The sequence below is a fragment of the Notechis scutatus genome, chromosome 8 (assembly GCF_049901735.1).
Source record: "Notechis scutatus isolate UNSWTSFEM ecotype Mainland chromosome 8, rNotScu1.2, whole genome shotgun sequence".
NCBI classification, from domain to species: Eukaryota; Metazoa; Chordata; class Lepidosauria; order Squamata; family Elapidae; genus Notechis; species Notechis scutatus.
In genome coordinates this window covers 25,952,020-25,961,445 of record NC_142016.1, presented here as the reverse complement: position 1 = coordinate 25,961,445, position 9,426 = coordinate 25,952,020, and positions in this window count along the sequence as shown.

Genomic DNA, 9,426 nt, shown 5'->3' with positions numbered 1-9,426 from the left:
CTCGTCCTTTTGCTCATGGTTCTTCCTGACCCCTATTTAAAGTTATTTCTCATCACTAAAAAACCCAGAACGGAAAAAAAAAAAAAGCAGATGAAAGGATTTTGCCTTATGGCAAGCATGTCCACGGATCAGAAAGCAGAAGTTTGTTACCGCTTTTTCCAGCCAGCAAAAGTTTATTAGATACAGATAATCAGAGTTGGAAGAGCCCTTGTAGGTCATCTAGTCCAACCCCCCGCCCAAGCGGAAGACCCTACACCATTTCTGACAAATGGCAGATGCTTCTGACTTTTAATAAATTTTGTTAGCTGGAAAAGATGCTACCAGATTCCTCCTGGTTCTTGGCCACCCCAGACAAACAGGACTCATCTCCAATCATGTCCGGGATTACAATGCCCAGTTGATCCCTTTTTCGTGTCTTCATAGCTCCTCGGAGATCTCCAGATTTTCTTTGACTTCTTAAAGGTTCCCTTGAGCTTGGTTGTTTTCTTGCAGACCTTTCATGACCCCATTAGGTAACATCATCAGTTCTGATGAGTGTGGGGTCTGCTCGGTTTATATACAGCAACTTGCCCTGCCACTGAGAGTGGGAGTATGGTTTCCCCCTCGATAGTTCTTGGATTAAAATATTGCTTTCTGCTAGATCGTTGGTCTGGAGTTAATCCCTGCTTATCTGCGTATCGGCTGCACAGATGATGTTACTCAGTGGGGTAATGAAAGGTCTGCAAGAAAAGCCACAAAGTACAAAGAGCACCCAGGATCCCACAGTTCACAAGCAATTCATTATCTCCTTCCGAGAACAAACAGCAGCTCTTCTGCCCTCCAAGAAGCCCCCCAAAGAGAGAGTTGGCTTGTCGCATGTTCACAAAATCCTCAACCGGAATCAAAGTTTGCCTTTTAAAGTTGTTGGTGCTCCATCGCTGGAGTACTTCAAGAAAAGATCGACCAGCCATTTATCCGGGGTGTATATGGTCTCCTGCTTGGGCAGAGGATTGGACTAGAAGAATATAGAATAACAGAGTTGGAAGGGACCTTGGAGGTCTTCTAGTCTACCCCCCTGCCTAGACAGGAAACCCTACACCACTTCAGACAAATGGTTATCTAGCATCTTTTTAAAAACTTCCAGTGTTGGAGCATTCGCAAGTTCTGGAGGCAAGTTGTTCCACAGATTAATAGTTCTAACTGTCAGGAAATTGTTCCTTAGTTCTAGATTACTTCTCTCCTTCATTAGTTTCCATCCTGATTGCTTCTTGTCCTGCCTTGAGGTGCTTTGGAGAATAGCTTGACTCCCTCTTCTTTGGGGCAGCCCCTCAGATACCGGAAGGCTGCTCTCCTGTCTCTCCTGGTCCTTCTCTTCACTAGACTAGCCAGGCCCAGTTCCTACAACCGTTCTTCATATGTTTTAGACTAAACATCTTGGTTGTTCTTCTCGGCACTCTTTCCAGAGTCTCAACAACTTTTTTTAACATCGTGGCGACCAAAACTGAATGCCGTATTCCAAGTCTGGCCTTTTCAAGGCCTTATAAAGTGGTATTAAGTAACCCTTCAGGTGGTCTTGATTCTATCCCTCTGTTTATGCAGCCTAGAACTGGCAGCTGCTGGCAGCTGCTGCACCTGGCTGGCTCCTATTTAAATGGTGGCCCCAGTGGTGGGATTCAAATTGTTTTACCACCGGCTTGTTGGGTGTGGCTTGGTGGACATGCTTTGCCTAATGCCGGCGTGCAGCTTTCCAAACACCAGCTGAGAGGATAAAGAAGAGAAAAGCGCAGGGAACGGTGGGAGGGCCAATCCTGCACTTTTCTCTTCTTTTTAGTATCAACTCAAAAGATACTCCTTTGGTCTTTTTGGTTCTGCCAGCTGAAAGGAAGTGGGGTAGAGCAGTGCATTCCTTAAATGCCTCAGATAATCGCCTTGGCAGCCGAAGCTGTTGGCGCGCAAGATTATGACTGGAGAGCATGATTGGCGACTCTTGGCTATGGATGTGTCCCATTGGAGAATATACATCCAGGGGGTGGGGGGGAAGACCAGGGTCAAGGGGGAAATGAATGATGTATTTTAGTGTTGGCTGCACCCAGCTAACGCCGACATGGCCGCTCCTAATAAATCAATTTTTTTTTTTTACTCTTGAGAGATGCGGCTAGAGACTTATGATTTGAATGAGAGTGGATGATTTGGAGGATTTTTTCCCCTCCTCTCAGCCGATCGTCAGAGCCCCTCCCCCTTTTTTTTACTACCGATTCAGCTGAACCCGTCCAAACCGGTAGCATACCACCACTGGGTTGTCCAGGGGTCTCCAATCTTGGCAACCTGGAGGACATCAAGTCCCAGAATTCAAAGCAAAGCTGGCTGGGGAATTCTGGAAGCTGAAGTCCTCCAGGCTTAAAGTTGCCAAGGTTGGAGAGCCCTGCCCTTAGACTCCGAGGACCTTTCCAATGCCCTGATTTCATGAAGTCTCTTGCTAACTCAACAAACCCCTCCTCTCTTCCAGGGAGGAGTTCAGTGGAAGCCCTGAAGGCAGACGGAGAACCTCCTCCCCCAAAATGGGACGGCCCTCCTCTTAAGCCTGCGAATGGCCTCGGGGGGAGGTGGGAGAGAGGAAATGGGGAGCCTTTTCCCGCAGATGGAGGTTGAGTCAGACCACTTTTCCAAGCCTTCTCTGGCTGCTCCTCCTCCTCCTTCCCCACCGTGGGCGTTTGAGCATCCGAGAGCCCCCTCCACGACATGACTCTCTCCCGTCCCGTGGTCTCTCCTGGATGTCAACAGGACTTCCTCTTCTGACAGCGAGCGCTAGAAGTTTGAGCAACCCATCCGCGGCCTTGCGACAGCATCTTGAACTCAAGTCAAGAAGGGAAGACATGGGTGGAGGAACAGGGGCCTTCGTCAAAAAGGATGGGCCGGGCTAGATGAAAGCCCTTTCCGCTCCCTTTGGACCAGAACCACACAGACGGCCAGCCACCCGTGCAGTCCTGTCTTCCAGAGATCTTACGAAACCAACATCCCTCCGGCTGTTGGAAGGAGCAACGACATACAAGTTCTGGATGGAGGAGATGTCGGATGGGGCGGCCAGAAGAATCACGAGAGAGTTTTCCTTTGCTCCAGGCTGGGGTGTGTGTGTGTGTGTGTGTGTGGGTGGGTGTGGGTGTGGCTGAAATGAACTCCAGTGAGTTCATTTAGCTTTCAGTTGAATTCAAATGATCCCCATTTCGGAAGATGGCTTTCGTTTTCTCCCTTGCTTGCAATACCTCCCCCCGACACACACGTTGGAATTCGGGAATCAGTTCTACAACGGCTCGGTAGGACGATGGGGGTTAATGCTAGATTAATCACCCAGCAGTAAAAAAACATCCCGATGAAGGATGGAGCAACTCTGGCCAACAATCAAACAGTAAGCAACAGCAATAAACAAGGGACCATCAAGAAGAAAACCACGTTCCAACCAATACTGGCACGACACACCAGTTGTGTTATATATAAAGGGAGCAAACCTCCATTCTTGCACTGGTGATGTTACCTAGTTGGGCCATGAAACGTCTGTGAGAAAACCACCGAGCATCAAGGACCCCAGCAGAGTCTTCCTCCTCCTCCTCCTCCTCCTCCTCCTCCTCCTCTTCTCCATAAACCCCATTCTCTTCTACCACTGATGATGGTTCCTAGTTGGGTCATGAAACATCTGCAAGGGAACCACCAAGCTCAGGAAGCACCAAGTCCTTCTCCTCTCTCCACACACCCCACTCCTTCTCCCTTCTAGCACTGATGATGTTACTTAGTAGGGTCATGAAACATCTGCAAGGAAACCACCCAGCTCAAGAGACCACCAAGGACCCCATCATCCTTGTCCTCCTCTTCTCCATAAACCTCATTCTCTTCTAGCACTGCAGATGTTTCCTAGTTGGGTCGTGAAACATCTGCAAGAAAACCACCCACCTCAGGGAGCACCAACCCCTCCTCTCCTCCTCCTCCTCCTCCTCCTCCTCTCCACAAACTCCACTCCCTTCTAGCACTGATGTTTCCTAGTTGAGTCATGAAACGTCTGCAACAAAACAAGCAAGGTCAAAGTGCACCGAGGACCCCACAGTCCTCCTCCTCCTCCCCCCTCCACACAGCCCACTCCCTCTCCGTTCTAGCACTGATGAGGTTACTTAGTAGGGTCATGAAACGTCTGCAAGAAAAGCCACCCAGCTCAAGAGACCACCAGTTCAACCCCGAGCTACTAAGATCCTCTTCCAGCGGCATTTTTATCTAAATGGAAAGGTCTCTTCAAGCAAAGCCATGAAATGAAAACGTGACATGAAGAAACCGCTAAAGAAACGGCTTCCTCTTTACAAGACATCACCCCACCCCTCCCTGACAAGAACAAAACCTCAACTGTGCAGGGTCATGCGAGGTGAAGTCCAGCAGGTATAAGGATCTTAAGGTGGAGGAGGCTAAAGTACACCTTCGCCCAACACTTTAAGTTCCATCAGAAGAAGAAAAAATGGAGATATTTTGGCAGAATGTAGTTAGTCCTTGATTTACCATCTCAATTGAGCCCCAAATTTCCTCAGTCCATTTTGTCCCATTTTACAATCTTTTGACCACAGTCGTTAAGTGAATCACTGCAGCGAGTCAAATGGTTGTCAAGTGAATCCGACACCCCTCCCCCGCCCTTGTCACAAGCCAGGTCACACCTGGCAATCACGGGACATTGCTCCCGTCATAAATACGAGACGGTTGCCGAGCGCCTGAATGCTGGTCACGGGAACCCTGCAACAGTCGTTAAGTGTGAGACACGGCCATAAGTCACATTTTTCCCAGTGCCTTAACTTCTGAACGGTCACTAAGTGAAACAGCTGTCGACAAGGACCTGCATTTGCAAACAATGTGGGTCTTTAACAAAATTTGACATGATGTTGAAGGATCAGAGGATGGGATGTATGCACAGAGCAGGCCCTGGGGATCAGAGGAAGGGTCTGATATGTGGAGAGAGGACCCAGGTAGGGATGGAATGGAGATGAGAGGGAGGAATAGGAATTCTGCTAAAACATTTTCTCTCGTCTTCATTTCTGTGCCTTAAGCAGCCTTGCTCCTTCCTGTCCCTCTTTACAGGAGCGGGGGGGTCACAGGGGAGTGGGGGTGCTGCCTCAGACAAAAATTTAAAATTGCTATTACTTTTCTCTGATGAAAGGGGGTTCGCTGAGGGGGGAGCTACCTTGAGCTGCTCTGCAATAGGAAAGGGGTTGGAACCGCACCTTCTTAGCGAGGCAGAAGTTAGCACCTTAAACCACTAGCCAGGATATCAGGAACAAGAATAGCTGGCTTATAAGAAAAACCACATAGCTGGCACATGAAACTAGGACACCTTTGCAAGATACCCATGACCTGGGGTGAAAAACAGGTGGTGCCACATTGAGCTAGGTAGGGGGCTGAGATCCAACCAACCAATCAATATGATGTTACACATGCATTATTAGGGAAAGGGCCAAGGGCTGAATGCAACTACCCCTTGACTATAAAAATTGCTTGTAAGATTCTCATCCGGGCCCTTGGTTAGCTTTTGAGCCGGGGTCCTTATAGCTTGGTACCAAAAGAAAAGTATATTGTATCACACCTTGTATCTGGGGACACCAAGCAAGAGCCGTGTTTTGGGGACAACAAAGTCCTAGACAGAATTGCTCAATGGGTGGGGAGAGATTTTAAGGCAGGGGTCCCCAAAATTGGCACCTTTAAGAGTTGTGGATTTCAACTCCCAGAATTCCTCAGCCAGCTATGCCTGCTTTTTTCTCTCTCTCAATCTCCTAAAGTGGAGAGAGATGGCAGAGGAAGGGATTGCAAGAGAGTAAGCTCTGCTGGCTGGAGAATTCTAGGAGTTGAAGTCCACCAGTCTTAAAGTGGCCAAGGTTGGAGACTTCTGTTTTAAGGGGACCCTCCTGCTCTCTCTGCTCCCCCCCTCTTTTTTGCTCTTTTATCTGGGGTGTGCGCAAATGCACGCATTTCCACACCCTATCAGAATCAAACAGACTTTGACAAGCATTAAATAGGCTACAGCTTTATTTTTATTTATTTTTTTAAAAGGGAACACGCAAGCCACAAGGGTGGCTATTAATGGAATAGCGGGAAATGATAGTGCTTTTTTTTAAAAAAAAGAAAAATTCTGTTTTTCAGTGCAGGAGGAGGCACCTACTGTTTCTCTTCTACAATTTAATTCAGAGGGGGGAAAATGATAATATAGAGCATGACAATAAAGAGCAACCTTGGCTACTTTAAGCCTGGCGGACTTCAGCCCCCCAGAATTCCCCAGGATCTCCAACCTTGGAGACTTGTGGGCTTCAATTCCCAGAATTCCTCAGCCAGCGCATGTCCAGGAAGGATGCTCGGGTGGAGAGGTTTTGGAGGTGCTCCAGAAATTGTATGCATCCTTGGGGGGTCTTGCTCTGATGCAGGGGTCTCCAACCTTGGCAACTTTAAGACCTGTGGACTTCAACTCCCAGTTAAAGCTTTGCTGGCTGAGGAATTCTGGGGGCTGAAGTCTACAAATCTTTTTTTTTTAACTTTTTTTTATTTTAAACAAACATAAACAAACACAAAACATGCAACATTAAATAAAATCTTTCCATTATACAGTGTGTCGGTTGGTACATATCTCTTGTGCACAATATCAATAGTCATTCCATCCTGGTTTTACATTACAATTCATAATATAACTACTATCCGCTTAGCATCACATTATTGTCAAATCATTATCAGACTGTCTTTATAAATTCACCTCATCTTTTTTGAGCAAGAATCAACAATTATAAAGCCTAGTTTGTGGTATCGTTCATTTCCAAATAATCAAACATAGAATATCATATTATAATCCTTTCCATAGTAATTGCTTATAGCATATCATTACATTATTTTATCTTAACTATTATGTTATGTTTATATTATGTTATATTTCTCTAATTTCTTATCTAACCATTGATAAAATAAGTCCCATATTTTATAATATTCTTTTTCTTCTTGCTCTCTAAGAGCAAATGTCAATCTACTCATTTCTGCACCTTCCATTATTTTCGAAGTTTACAAATCTTAAAGCTTTGCTGGCTGGGGAATTCTGGGAGTTGAAGTCCACAGGTCTTAAAGTTGCCAAGGTTGGAGACCCCTGCACCAGAGCATAGGGTTCCAAGTTCAGGACCCCCAAGGATGCATACAATTTCTGGAGCACCTTCAAAACCTCTCCAGCGGAGCATCCTTCCTGGACATGCGCATTGCTTGGTGACCCAACCCATAAGCCACTGTCCAGCCCGCAACCTATGGAAGAAACTACCTTCATCAAGGCAAGGGGATTTTTCCATGGAGGGAGGCGCCCTCTGCTGTCTTGACCTGGCACTACAAGGCCAACAAAATGCCCCCTTTCCAAACATCACAGACCCCCCCCCCTAGAAACCCCAAACCTTTCCCAAGGGAATTTCAGAAACGTTGCAAGGAAAAAGCTTTCCAAAGGAACAAAGGCTGCTACATCGCTTTCATCTGAGACAACCCTGAAGATGGGAGGACTTCAACTCCCAGAATTCCCCAGCCAGCAAAATGTGAAATACAAATAAATGGTCTCGTTAAGTGGAGTCCTTGAATTTGTATTTTGCTTAGTTGACCATTCGAAGACACAAAGGCACTAAAAAAACAACTTATGGCCGTTTTTCATGCTTAACGACCATTGCAGCATCTCCCTGGTCATCAAAACTCAAGATGCTTGGCAACTGGCATGTACTTATGACGGTTGCAGTGTCCCAGGTCACTTAATTCCCCCTATTTGCGACCTTCTGAAAAGCAAAGTCCATGGGGAAGACAGATTCACTCAATGACAAGGTTACTAGCTTCCGCACTGTGGTGATTCACTTAACTGTGGCCAGAAAGATCGTAAAATGGAGCAAAACTCCCTTAATTCTGGGTTCAGTTGTGGTCATAAGGCGAGGGTTGGCTGTAGAGGGGTTTCTTCCTCCCATCAACAGCTGATAGAAGGGGGCCAAGGATGGCAAGAGAAGTCGCTGTAGGGAGAGGGCAGTTGTGGGTCCGTGAGGCCCTCGGTCCTGCTGTTTTCTTGCAGACGTTTCATTACCCAAGTAAGTTGCATCATCAGCGCTGGCAGGAGTGGGGTTTGCTGTCTGTAGAGCAAAGGTGTCCATCCTCGGTATCTTTTAAGACTTGTAGGCGTCACTTCCCAGAATTCCCCAGAGTGTTATGTTTACAGGCCTTAAAAGTTTTAAACTGACTAAGGTTGGGCATCCCTGCTGTAGGGCAAATTCTGTAGACAGCACAAACCCCTCTAGCACTGACGATGTTACCTCATTGGGTCATGAAATGTCTGCAAAGGAGCAACTAAGATTAGGTAGCACCAAGGAGCCCACGAGTCAACTCTTGAGCTACAAATACGGTATCCATTGTTAGTTTACATCAGGGGTCTCCAAATGTGGACTTCAACTCCCAGAATTCTCCAGACAGCATAGTTGGCTGGCGAATTCTGGAAGCTGAAGTCCACAAGTCTTAAAGTTGCCAAGTTTGTCAGGATTCTAGCCATCGCCCTAATCATGATTCTCGAGCCAAACTTCAAAAGGATTCATTAGAGGCGACATCCCGGCACCGCCCTGGGTGAAGCCAACTCTGGCCTATGTCATTTACAGTCCCCTGTGACCCTGTTCCCCCCTCACCCCCAGGTGTGTCATAAATCAGATATTCCAGAGCACCTTCACAGGCTGCGTGTCCTCATTCACGTTGCCCAATTCCATATATTCCCGGGCAAAAGCTCTGGTAGTTTAGTTACAATCTTTTAAAGAGTTGGAATGTACTTTTGCTTGCAAACTGCTGCACTGCTCTTCCAGATTTCCTTCCTCTCCCCCCCCCTTTAATAAATGGCAATTACTAAAACAGGAATAGGAATGTTTTGAGTTGACATTCGGCCTCCTCTCACTTCTTGAAGGTGACCTGTATAAAGCAAAAAACAAATTGAGTGCAGATACAGAATTTAGGATTGCAAACCACTAACCCAGGCTTGGTTGGATTTTCTGCATGGAACCTTGCTAACAGGTGATCAGCTTGGACGTTCCTCCTCTTTACCCAATGCCTCTGGTAACAGATAGCCCTTCCACTTAAGTATTGGAGTTGTCTCCTGTGCCACCTCGAATCGAGGACGTGCTGCACATCATAACGGGCTTGGCCTCCTATGACCACGGGGTCTGGGGGCTCACGAGGCAGGGGCCTCAGGGTCGATCCGACCACAGGTTTTAAGAGGTTACTATGGAATACCAGGTGTATCTTCCCTAGCAATTGGGGCCATTTCAAGCGCACCATGACTGGGTTGATCATCTTTACTACGAGGAATGGTCCCATAAACTTTGGCTCCCGCTTCTTGCTAGGGAGTTTTAGCTGTAGGTACTTTGTGGAGAGGTAAGACTCCTCCCCCACATGGAATGG